The 13,534-nt window shown below is 41.3% G+C and overlaps 1 protein-coding gene across 5 annotated transcripts in view; it reads right to left on the reverse strand.

The window, feature by feature from the left end:
* The window catches only part of DTL (denticleless E3 ubiquitin protein ligase adapter), a 190,518-nt gene that overhangs the window by 135,961 nt on the left and 41,023 nt on the right, over nt 1-13,534 (reverse strand). The window contains exon 16 of one of the 5 annotated variants that reach the window (XM_087827871.1): nt 12,885-13,074. The exons of the other annotated variants lie outside the window; for them this stretch is intronic. The gene's annotated coding sequence lies outside the window, so the exon portion shown is untranslated. Of the gene's footprint in view, nt 1-12,884; nt 13,075-13,534 lie in introns of those variants that run through there. 5 annotated transcript variants of the gene reach the window in all.

The raw sequence follows: 13,534 nt of genomic DNA on the forward strand, positions 1-13,534 counted from the left end.
TACTCCCATGTTCATTGCAGCACTATTCACAAGAGCTAAGATATGGAAACAGCCTAAGTGTCCATCAATGTGTGAATGACTAAAGAAGATGTGGTATATATAGAATGAAATATTACTCAGTCATGGCAAAGAAGGAAATCTTGCCTTTTGTAACAAGAGGATGAATCTTGAGGGCATTATGCTAAGTGAAATAAGCCAGACAGAGAAAGAATACTGCATGGTATCACTTATATGTGGAACCTAAAAAAAAAGAAAGGGTCAAACTCATAGGAACAGACAGTAGAAAAGTGGTTGCCAGAGGCTAATAGAGAGAGGTTGGTAAAAAGGTACAAAGTTTCAACTGTAAGATGAGTAAGATCTGAGGATCTAATGTAAATTATGGTCATTATAGTTGATAACACTGTATTGTGTAATTGAAATTGCTAAGAGATTAGAACTTAAATGTTCTCACACACACCAAAAAAGACAAATATGTGAGGTGACAGATGTATTAACTAACTAGATGAGGGAATCATTACACAATGTATACATATATCAAATCACCACGACGCAAACTTTATGTCTATTACACCTCAATAAAGCTGAAATTAAAGAAGAATGTGTAAATTAAATGGCAACATTTTCCTAATGAGAAGTCATTCCTTTTTTATCAACAAGAAAAATGTTTTTAATTAGAAACATATGAAAAGTTATGATCTAAACAAATGAAAAAGATTAGTGAGATTACCCATGTAAGGTATTTAGCATAGTGTTCCATAATGATCCCTTTTCCACTCCAACCCCCAAAAAAGTCCAGCTGTGGGAATGTGACTCCAGATTAGGGAGGGCTCAGGACAGATGGCTTGAACTGATACGACCCTGGCTTAATGCAAAATTGAAAGTCTAAGTCTGTGTGTACGAAGGACCTGCAAGTGGCAGGAGTACAAGTATAGACCATTATCTAGGCCTAAAGGTGATGCCTGCTTTCCCAGGAAAAGGCTCCAGGTGCAGACGCAGTCAAGTCAGGATGAGAGACGGTCTGCATGCAAATGAGGCTGTCGAGGGTGAGGGAGCACAAGGAGCAAGAAGGCGGGGTACACAGGGCAGGGTCAGAAAGGGGCATGCAGCTTGCTCCAGGCACATAAAAGAGCTAGTTCTGTCTGCACTTAGTATGGGATTGTGTCTCCCTTGTTGAGTTTCTCTATTCCAGACTGACATGCCCACCTAAGACAAGTTTGGAATTGATTTGGCCTAGATGGTAGAGCGCTTTAAAACTGTCTCCCTCCAAGTAAATTCGTGACATGAGAAAACCTTGTAGCCATAGCCCATGGAATCCCGGACTGTGGACAGCATCTAAATTGGTATCTGTGTGTGGTGAGAAAAATAGAAAGTGTCATAAAAGGGGATGCCAGCACCAAACTGTGTATGTTTTTTGTTAATAATATGCTAAGGAAGGTTTGAACCTTATTGTAAAGAGTACTTAGCATAGTGCCTGGAATGGAGGGGACATTAGATACGGTTTTTTGATAACTGAATAAATGAACAGATGTATGATAGATACTGAGCAAACGTTGGCTACTTATCTTGGTTCATGTCTTTAAAAATGGGGAGACTATAATCATGTGCTTTCCGCCATATATAAAGTTATATTTCCGATACACCATTAAGACCATTCACTTGGTATTTATGTGGTGTGACCTGGGCTCTAGGTTTGCCACTTATTAACTATGTGACCTCAAGTAAATGACTAATTTTCTCTGTTTTTTTTTCTTTCCCCTTTTTAATCTATAAAAAGAGGAGGTTGAATAGAGTACATGCTAAACTACCTTTCAGGTCTCAACTTTTGAGATTATTCTGTGGTTCTGAGATAAGAGCTCCTGTGTGCAAAGTCAACTCAACCACAGGGGGACGAAACCCATGAACCTTGTTCCATTAGCACCATGCTGGAACCAAACTACCCTACAGTAGCTTGAGTCAGCATCCTTAACACAGATCTAGGGAACCCCCAACATCCATAGTGGGCTTCTTAGGGTCTATGAACTTGCATTCTCTCCCCACCCTCTTATAAGCAACATTTTGTGTGAAAGTATGTTATGAATTTTTCTGAGGTATGTGTCCCTAGATTTCCAAGATTCTAAAAAACATGTATAACCCCCAAATGGTTAAGAAATCCTTGAGCTTTTTAGAGGACAAATGTGGAAACCTATGCTTCCAACACTATTGCATTTAATCTGATAAAGGAATAAGTCCTGGTTGTAACCACGGAATTCTAACAGAATTGAGAACAAAGGTCTGAGCATTTCTATGTATGAGGCAGTGATTCTAACTACAGGTGAGTCTGAAACCCTCTTGACAGAATGACAGAAAAAAAAAAATTAAGCCTGACTGTAGGGCAGTAATCTCTGAGCTGGGCAGAATACCAACCAGGTGGTGTTATACAGAGGTATGTATAAGAGAAGTTCCCCAGTGTAATGAAAATCTCTACCCGACATGATGATATCCAAGATTCTCAGAGAGAGACAGGTGGCAGGGATGGAAAAGAGGCCTGTAGCCGTCAATGGTTTGCTTCTTAGCAGTCTAACAAGTCAAAGGCAAATAGGTGGAGGCTGTGCCAACTGAAAGACAGAGATCCCGTTGAGCTCTCATTACTGCTGTGCTGTGGAGTTCTTATGATAATTCAGTGGAAACCACTCAACCTGGTTGGATCCCAATTCCTTTATTTCACAGGGTATTTAAGGTAAGAAGAGAGAACTTAAATTTCTAAGAGGTAATCCCAGGAAATTAACAAGGTTTACTTTCTTAAGAAAAGGAAGAGGTATATAAGGAAGTTGAGATATTAATGGGGATTCACTCAGAGTTCACACTTGGGGGCCTTAAATGAATCTAAGAATTACTAGGGGTTTAAGGCAACCAGACCTACTACCAAAGATCCACAAGTGTCCCCAGGGCAGTCTTCAGACCTATCTGTTCAGCAACAACTCACCCAAAGGCTTGTTCCAAAGGCTCTCAGAGTTAGTTGGCTCTAGTTGCCAGAGCCCCGTGTGCATGGGGCCACAGGTTTGGCCTTTGTGTATATATGACTGTTACACATTAGACTGAGCTCTAGCCCCAGCCAGAAGTCACACATGTGCAACACTGGGGACATGCAGGGAGGGTGTAAGTAGATCCCCATCTTTGGAAACCAGCTCAAAGTACACTTTTGCTAAAACTGCATACCTAACATCTTAGTTTCGAGCAGAGTGTACCTATCCTACATGTCATGGTCATTTCATAGTAATTTAAAAAGAGACGGTTCACTCCTAAGCGCTGCTTAGGCTGAGGTGCTGGCCTAGTGGACTGGCCAACTGGACTGACTGGTGATTCTCCCTCAGGAAGTAAGTGCTCAGAATTCCTGTCTTCGGGGAAACCGCAGAGCTCTTCTTTCTCACAGCGCCTATCTCTCCAGGCACCTCAGCCAGAGCCTGCAGGACTGGTCAGCCAGGCTCACAGTGAGAGCTGTAGCTGAGTGTCAGGCACACAGAACCAGAGGGCTGGGCCTTTGACAACAGCTCCCAAAATAAGGTGCCAAGCCCTACTTCTCACTTTTCCCTTGCGCCCTGTTAAGATGCTGGCACTGCCTTTGGAGCCATTACTCAGCAGCCTGAATGTACAGAAATAGGCAGAGTGCACTGACCCAGGAGGCTACTACTCTTTCCTCCGGCAGGGCCCTGTCCTGGGGTGGTGGGCCCAGGCAGTGCTGTGGGGGGACATGACCTGGAGTCCCACTCTCACTTCCTGTCAGGCAGTAATCTCGTTACAGGACAGGGCTTCACTTCTGTTTCTAGGCCTTTGAAGGCGTCTCCTCCCCCATGGGCTGTACACCACCAGCTAACTGGTAGACACACTTCCCTACTTTCTCCATCTTTCAACATACAGTCTTTCTACCTTCTTATCCTAAAAGAAAACCTGGCCTGCCCTGTTATCCAGCCCTCTCTGAAATAGGCAGCCTTTCTACCTCCCCTGGTTCTAAATTGAGGTCAGAACAGGCTGGCATTGTCCAGGCCGCGGCTCCCCCATCCCTCCTGGGCACACCATTCTATCTTACTGCCACTTTGTCCTTTAGATCTACTGATCTCCAGCACTCTTTTCCCCTCCTCAGTGGCTTAACACCTGCCTCCCAGCTTTCTTGGCCACTTTGTCCCTGCCACCCGTTTTCAGTCCTTCTGATACCCTGGCCTCACCATCATTTTGAAAACTACACAGGTCCCTAAATTCTGTCCAACCTGTCACTCACTGTGACCAACAACTGGACATGGCATCAGAATGGTGTCATCTCAAATTCTCACCCTACTCTGACCACAATCTACTTCCTTCTACGTGTTGAGGTATTTCTCCCTCACCTGTTCACTCTTCCCAGAATCTCCTGCTTCCTCCATATTGAGCCTGGATCCCTTGGCCTACAGCTTCCAGGGTGCACAGGTATCCCTCACTCTTCCCCGGGGCCTTCCTTGCTGATTTCCCATCCTGGATAATCCCTAAATCCGCTTTCTTTGCTTTTGCTCTCAGACTGCTGAGCTCTGCTGGAAATTTACAAGCTTCCTGTGGTGTCTGAGCCATTACATTAAGGCCATGCCTGTCTGACTCTTCGCTACTACTTGCTCTTCAAGGTGGGAATTCTGGAAGCCCAAAACAATCATGAAAGTTAAAACTCAGCATGTGCCCGGCACTTTACACATACTAACTCACTGAATCCTCCAATGACAATGAGGAAATCACTGTTACTCCTTTTCTCATTTTCTGGATGAGGAAATTGCAGCTCAGAGAAATTAAGTAAACTGCATCAGGTCATACAATCAGTAAGTGGTGAGACATTATGCTATGTCTCATCATAAGATGATCATACACTCTGTCGAAACTTTGACTTTTATCAGAGCTCCTGCTCGATATTGTCAAATGCAACTGACAACATTTATTCTTCATCTTGCCTGACTTTATTCAATTTTACTCCCCAAAAATCTGTCCTGGACTGTCCCTTCCTAAAACGGCTCCTCTGTCATTTTTGTAAGCATTTATTTCTCTAATAATCACCAAGTGCTGGCTTTTCTCTACACTACTGGCTCTCAAAGTGTGATTCATAGACCAGCAGCATTAGTCTGGCCTGGGAACTTGTTAGAAATGCAAATTTTTAAGCCCCACCTCTAGAATCAAAAACTGGCAGGGAGAATGGCTGTGCTACACATTCTCCCTGGCCAATCTCCAAGCTCCACTTCAACATTCCCCCCTACTCCCACTGAATACTCCTAAAATTCCTTCCACTTCAGGGTGTCTCCAGAGCTCCAGTCCTATAATGAACTCCTGATAGGCATCTCCACTGGCAACCCGTTAGGCATCTGCTAGGAAAAGAATCTACCATAATCCTATCATTTCTGTATCCCCTTTCCCCCAGATGATAACACCATCTACCCAGGTGTAAGAGCTAGGATCCTGGGATTCATTTGATTCCTCTCATGTTTACCCACCTAAAAACCCACTGGTTTGTCATTTCAGGAGTAACTCTCAAATTGGTAATACCCTCTCATCTGCACTGCCATGACTACTTTGGGCCCCTCCCCACAGCGTGGATTCTGACAATCACCTTCTAACTTGGTCAACGGCCTAAAGTCTGGTCTCTTTCCAATCTTCCCTCCAAACTGCTACTCCTATCATCTTTCTATAATAAAAATCTAACTGTGATGGTCCCCTCCTTAGTGTTTCAGTGGCTGCCCAGTGCCTTGGACATAAAATCCAAACAGTATGGTGGCACTGCAGGTGCCTGCAGTGCCCTGACCCCTACTCGCCTCTGCAGCCTAATCTGCTGTTCTTCACAGGTTCTCTGTGCTCCAGCCCTCGGGGGAGACTGGAGTTAGAGTTCCCTGGACAGGCCACTCTTTCTCAGCCACACGGATGTTAATGCTATTTTGCCATTTCCTTTGTGAGGAATGCCCTTCCTTCACTTACCCATCTGGACAATTTCTTCTAGGGCTCTGCTGAGTCAGCTTCTGTATGAAACCTTCCCTGGATGTCCAGGCTGTTTGATGTGTTCCCACAGCCTCTACAAAGCCCTTAGGACACTGTGTTCTGTTCTCTTGTCTGTCCTGGGAGCAGCTTGAGGACAGGCTGGTATGTTATCTGTTTAGTGCAATCCTGACATACAGTAGGTATTCAGCACATAGTTGCTTAACAAGAGAAGGACTCCTTTCTCTTTTCTTGAAAGGGATCTACACTTACTATTTCCTAACCACCCCTATTTCTTCATCCCAGCCATATTTCACCCCTATCATGCTACTGAAATAGCCCTTGAGGACAGTGATGAGCTAACTGCCCAATAATTTGGCCTTATTCAAGCTCTCATCTTCATCAACTTCTCGGCAGCAGCAAACCACTTGTTTCTCAAAAAATTATCTTCCCCGAGTTCCTGAGCTGGCACTTTTTGAATTCTATGCCAGGCAGAGGAAACACCTTGAACAAAAACAGGATAGTACTGTATATTTAGAGGAATGGCTAATAGATCAGCAGAACTGGGATGCAAAGAATGTGGGGTACCAGAATGGATTCTGCCATTAACTAGTTTTGTGACCCTGGTCAAGTTGTTTAACTTCCCCAGGCCAGTTTCTGCATCTTTAAAATAAGAATTTGATGTCTATGGCCCATTTCTGCCTTGATTTGATGACTGATCCTGGGAAGGAAAATAAAATATAAGAGTGAGGAAGAAGGAGAGGAAGAAATGTGTATAGTGCAGAACTTTTAGGAAGGTAAAAGCTGTGGGACCCTGTTAGTGCTCTTTGCTACCTGCAATCTTCTGCTCAGTCCCAACCCCATGTTTGAGCCATCACATGGTTTGCTAAGGCTCAGTTCTGCTCTTTCAAACTGAATATACTGAATCCTGACGGTATATGGAAGGCAATTTAGTCCATCCTTCTGCTTTAAGGGAAAAGAGGATTCTCCATTTTCCTCAGAAAGTATCAAGAAGATCCCACAGGCTCCCCTAGTAACTTGTTTCCTTTGAATAATAGTTACATGATCCAGTCTGTCTAGAACTCCCCCATCCCCACCCATTGAGCATCTTCTCTAGAGAACTACCCGATTTTCATTCCTTTTTTAAAAACCTTTAAAACACTATGAATTCTCAGACATATACAGAAAAGTGAAGGAAGCATAAATGCAAGATATTATAGAACACCCATGTGATCACAACCAGAGGCAGACTCTGCCATAACCTAGTCCTCCATGTATTACTTCCCAAGCACTACCCTCCAGAGAGAAGCACTGTCTTGATTAATTTAATAATCACCTTTATTTTGCCTCTTACTACCCATGTATATATTCTTCAATACTAGTTCAGCATTGCCTGTTTTTCTGTGAACACTTGATACAAACAAAATCAAACTGTACGAGTTCATTTCCTGCTTCTTTTGCTTAACATTCTAACATTTCACATTGTCATGTGTAGCTAGTTCATTGTTTTTCATTTCATGATTATACAGTGCTCAGAGTATCCCAATTTATCAATTCTACTGCGAACCCACATTTGGGCTGTTTCCAGACTTTGGGAAGTATAAACAATGCTTCTATGAACGGCCTCGTATGTGTGCAGTGCACGTAAGCCTCCCTAGGGTACTGGGGTGGAACTGTTGAGTAGTACAGTATGTGCGTGTTCATCCTCAGCCTTCATTCTCTCCTTTATATTTGTGGGCAAGCCTTTCTCTACTTTTTTCCTAAAGAATTTTAACTTCTTTGCCTTTGTCCGTTTTTCAAACTTTCAACTGTGTTTGTCAATCTTCTTCTTGTGTTCCTATAACATGTTTCAGTCCTGATTCTACACCTGTATATTACCTTCCTCCTGTAGTTAAGAGTGGCTTCCTCTCCCAAGGAGTAAATTTTTTTTTAAATTAGTCAAGTAGGCAATGTATTTGGAACATTTTGAGAGTTCATCTCTTTCAAATGTGCACAAAATAGAAAGCATATATTTGTTTAGTACAGGGCCAGGGCCAGGCTTCTTTCTGCGAGGCATTATATTATGGGAATTACTACTGTGGGCTTTTGAGTCAGACCAAGTCCACAAGCTGCTACTTGTTGGCTATGTGTCTTTAACTTCTTTTGTGCTTTAGTTTCCTTACCTGCCAAAATGTGTATAAAAGTTACACTACTTACAAGATTATTGTGTGTATTACATGAAGTCATCTCTAAGTTTGATCAAGAGAAGTTTATAAACTTGGTCTTCAGGCAGGAAAAACAGTAATTCAAAATGCCTTCAGGTTGTGTAGTGAGGATACATACCACGAGTTTGTACTGAGTGTTTACCGTGAGCCTAAACACTCTGCTCACCCTTCCTTGTGGGGTGGCTGGCGAGGGTAGACATGTGAGATGCTGCCTGTGTGGCCACAGACCACAGAGTGAAGTGAATTGGGAATCAAACCCACAACCCTGGCTTCAAACACTATTCAACTAGCCAAACTGACATGAAAAAGGGGAAAGTAAATGGGATTAGAAATGCTGTAAACAAGAAGGCAAGAGAACACCACAGGATAACTCAACAAGCTGTTCTACATGGCATCCTGTCTTTGTACAATTTATTGTACAGGAGAGTTGGCTGGAACAGAAACCATTGCTAATCTTCAAAAAACCACATTTTTATTTTCCTTATCCTGCAGGCACTCCACGTATAATTCTAGGGCCAGATACTTAATTACATGTGCAACGCTTCAAGGCCAACACCTCATTACCTAATTAGGGAGCTAAGAAATGTTTATTATAACCGTCCTCTTCCTACCCCCAACCTGAAATTATTAATCTTCATTTCAGCTCGCCTGCTAGTCCCCTTTTGTGAAGATACTGGTTTTTGGACTCTTACTCCCACATAAAGCTCTCTAAATCCAATAAGGCTTTTGAGGAAGAAGCATTTCCAACTTGACATGACCGTTGGGCTGACTACTGACTCATTACAGAGGCAATAATACCTAGTGAACTTTATTCTTTTTAGTTCTTGTACCACTATTGTTATTTCAGATGCACTTAATAAATCCTCCTATTATGCTTCTTTTCATATAATTCTTGGAAAATTATGTTTGAGTGTAGTATAGGTAATGGGAAAAGGGTGGAAGGATAAAAGAGAAAAACTGGTGCTGCATGATTACTGAATGATGGGTTATTTGTGAAGTTCATGTCAATATAGCAAGGCTAGATATTATCTGGTGATACATTGCTAGAGTAAAGGGCTCATTATTTATATAATTATTTTTAGACTGTGACATTAGAGGTAAGGCTGTTAACAGGAAAAAAAAAAAATCATCCCTTAACACGTTCATTTACATTTATAACTTTGGCACAAACCCAGGAAGGAGCTCGAGCTTAGTGCGACTATTTGCAGAGGTGCAGAGGCCAGCTCCTAATAAGAGAATGCCACATTCTCTAAGTTCCTGTAAACTGGAAGCCAGGGTCTTGAACAGCAGCAGTGGCAGCATAATTTGGTGCTCAGATGCCAACTGAAACCCTAATGCTGGCGTTGACCACCAAAATGTCAAATACACTTTCATGGCTGGTATTTTGGCACTGATGTGACAACGGCAGTAAGTATTATTATTTTTAAATATTTTTTCTTAAAAATTTCATTTTAGAGAGATGAAAGGGGTGGGTGAGATAGAAAGAAATATCGATTTGTTGTTCCACTTATTTATGCATTCATTGACCTATTCTTGTATGTGCCCTGACCAGGGATCGAACCTACAACCTTTTAGTATACAGGAAAACACACCAACCAAGCCACCCGGCCAGGGCCTGGAAACAACTATTACTGGCGTCATAAAGGATCTAGAGTCTACATAATACTCCTCAGCCAAATGTTTGACTCATATCCTACAAGATCAGAGCTACTAACCGAGCACTTCTTTGATTTTATTTGCCTACAGACTAGCCAGGGAATGCAAAAGCCTAACAAGTGACCAAGTACTGGCTCTGAAGGCCTGGCAGCTGCAGCTTCCTTCCCAAAGGTGAGCATGTCTTACACAATATAACAGAGCTGGAGGGCAGCAGTCAGGAAATGGGAGGGTGGGCTTTGTGAGCAAAGGCTTTGGCTTGCTTTAGAGTCCAGGATACAGATTTGCAAATTATAGCCTCTTTAAACAGTGGCTGAGGCCATACATAAAATAACTTATACTTTTCATGTCTACCTGGTGGGAAAGAGTCATTAATTTCAAACTTATGAGGTACTAGAGATTCCCCCCACCAGACGCTTACTGGCTCCTTTTGAAAAGTCTTAGGACTAGGAGGCCCAGGCAACATACCTTTGAGGACCACAGCTGCAGTAAAAAGGGGACAGGAATGAGTTAGGAAAATTGAAAAGTTATTTAAACCTTAATGTCCATTTACCAAATAACTCCTGCATTCCCTACCTTATGAGAATAATTCTAACTTTAATTGTTTAATAAATGTCAGCTGTTGTGTACCAGGCACTGTCCTAAGAGCTGTATGTGTAATAACCACCCAATCCCATTTTACAGATGAGGAAGCCAATTCACAGAGGTTAAGGAACTTGCTCAAGGTCATACAGCTAGGGCTTGGATTCAATGCTAGGCAGACGTGGCTTTCGAAGTCATATTTTTAACTGTCATTTATAATGTTGTAAAGAATATAATGAAAACATGCATAAGAAAAGCATTTTACTTTGAAAAGTTAAAGGTGCTCTAAGCAGCAGTTGAATGACGTTCTGGAAGGAAGAGTCTACATCTAGACAGTACTTGCTACACAACAGCTATTCACCACCTCAGTCAAAAGACTTGAAAATCTGATCTTTGCCTGTTTCTCTCAAATGCTGACTTTAGCCTACTGAAGTGCCCCAGATAAAGTGAATCCTTTGACAAGTGAAAATAAAGGGAAGGACTTTTTGCAGACCAGGTGCCCCACACAGGGCCTGGCACCCAGATGATGAGTAAGTAAGTGCTGGCTGAACTGAACGTCTTCTAATCAAAGGCATTTGAAACGCGCTCTTCATATTCCACAAAATGGCTTGACTATAGAATATTTAGAATGTCGAAACACAAATTAAGGAAATTAAAGAGAAATGGGGTATAAGTGAAATATTAAACCTTTGAAATTCAAAAGAAAGAACCTGGTTACATATCTTTGAAATCCTCTTTCTTGGCACAGCAGGGAAGTGGGAGGGATGAGCTTTTAGGATGGAACAAGCCTATTCTTTAATAGTACAAACCCTCTTTGTGTTGTACATACTTGCTATAGGCATACTATTCTAATCACCTGTGCTTACTATGCACAGGTGATTTTTTTTTTAAAAAAAAGGCCGATTTTACCTTACATCATTCTTTAACAACTTCTACAGTTTTTAGCAGAAATAACAGGATTTTCTACCACTTTGGACAACAAAACGGGTCCCTTATGACAAGTTGGGCTTATATTCCTGGCATTAGATCTAATGAAGCATTACACTCAACCTCATGTTCAACAAAATGTTGTGTTTGGCCTGCCTATAAATTCCAACTAATATCTAAAGACCTAATGAATAATGCAGGTTTTTCCATAATTCCCCCAAATTTAATGAGTAACTGGGGTTAATTCATGATCTGTCATGATCCAAACCTAGCCAGGCAAAGAATCTCCTATGAAGGCTTGTGTGAGAAGCAGTGAGATATGAAAACAAGAGCTCAACTGGGCCTACATTCAGCCCTTTATAAAACTGTGAAGCAGAAACCATCTGTACTTAATGGCCACAAAGAGGACAATAACTTATTTTCTCTAGTACAGTCATCCCTCAGGATACTGCCAGTGATTGGTTCAGGACCACCCACCCCAATCAAAATCTGTGGGTGCTCAAGTCCCTAGATTACTTATAATACTTAATACAATGAAATGCTGTATAAATAGTTGTTACACTGTATTTAAGGAATAATGATGAGGAAAGTCTGTACGTGTTGAGTATAGACACAATAGTAGTAGGGACCCGTTTTGTTGTCCAAAGTGATAGAAAATCCTGTTATTTCTGCTAATAATATAGGTTTCAAGTATCACAGAAATGTATACTTGAAACCTATATGATCTTATTAACTAATGTCACCCCAATAAATTTAATTAAAAAAAAAAAGAAGCAGTGTGAAAGAAGTCCAGACAATCTTGGTAGTAGGAAAACAGGAAAAACAGATCTAAAAGCAGCAGTGAGTTTGCTATGATAGGCTCCCAAAAGCACATGTTTAACTGATATGTGACTTACAAGAGACCACGGCCATAGGCTAATTTCAAGTTGGGGGTTTAAGCAACACACACATATATACACACTTAAAAAGTTACCTCTAGGCATCCATATTACACAGTGGAGGTTTTAAAAAATGCCTCCTATACAGGGTGTCCCAAAAGTTTTGGTGAAATTTTAAGTTATTAAGGCTGAGTATGGGGGTGATGGGCTGAGCAGACCCTCTGCCAGTCCAAAAGGGTTAGCTACAAATGGTCTTGATTATCATCAGTTAAAGGGCAAACAAGATTAAAAGAGACATTTTAAAGGATTAATTAGTGAACCCTCAAAAAAGTAAATTAAGGGCCTGTGTTAAAACAGCCCAAAGGAAACTAATCCAGCATCATAGCAATAGTGCTTGGAGTGTATTCAAATGGAAAAGCTTGGGCTGGAAATACTTGTTTAGAAAAAGAACTACATCGCTCCACCCTCCTTCATCAAGTAATCCAAGCCATCTTAAGTGCTCAAGGTCTGACCAAGCAAGATGCATTTTATTAAAACAAAACCTCTTTCAGTTTGAACTAGATCATATCCTTGGGAATAAACAAATTTTATTCAATGAACAAGTAGAAGGGAATCTTGATTACTACTATAGTTCTTTTGTGTAGAATGCTTCTACATTAATGCAAAAAGCTCAGAAGAGGACATCAGATAAGGTAAAAAGGCTTTATTATTCAGGATCAGCTCAAATAATGACATTGACACAAACAGGGATAATTATCTCATTACATTTGACCTTTGGCACCCATTTGAGTACTAGTTTTCCAAGTGAGACACGTTATACCCAGCAGCTTCTCAGTAGCTTCTGACAGCCACATTTACCCCAACTTCACTCAGTAGAGCTGTCAGGAGATGTGCAGGGATACAAAGAACAAAATCATCTACTTTAGTTATCCTTTCCTTTTTCAAGGATTATCTTCCCTACTGGCTTTCAAATCAAAAGACAGCATTATCGGCAAGTACTGGTCATAAGTAACACCTTCCCACGGTCTAACATTCAAAAATCAAAAACCAAATAGTTAACACTGTGGTGTGCTTTGCTTTCAAACTGCAATTTTATGGCTTCCCTTTATTTTTCTCCTTGGATAAAACCAGGAGAACCCATGCTTAATTGACCTCTGCAGTTCTGGTTGTTAGAAGCTTAATTTATAAGAATCAAAGGAATTAAAGAGTTATCATTAAGAATAGACTTGAAAATTATCACAAATATACGAATAAAGTCTCCACAGTCCTCAGATATATGGATAAAATGAATCAAGTTTCCTGATTGGAAGGGGACACCCTTCCAAGGACATAGCACAC

This window comes from Miniopterus natalensis, chromosome 19 (assembly GCF_054644295.1).
Source record: "Miniopterus natalensis isolate mMinNat1 chromosome 19, mMinNat1.hap1, whole genome shotgun sequence".
Lineage (NCBI taxonomy): Eukaryota > Metazoa > Chordata > Mammalia > Chiroptera > Miniopteridae > Miniopterus > Miniopterus natalensis.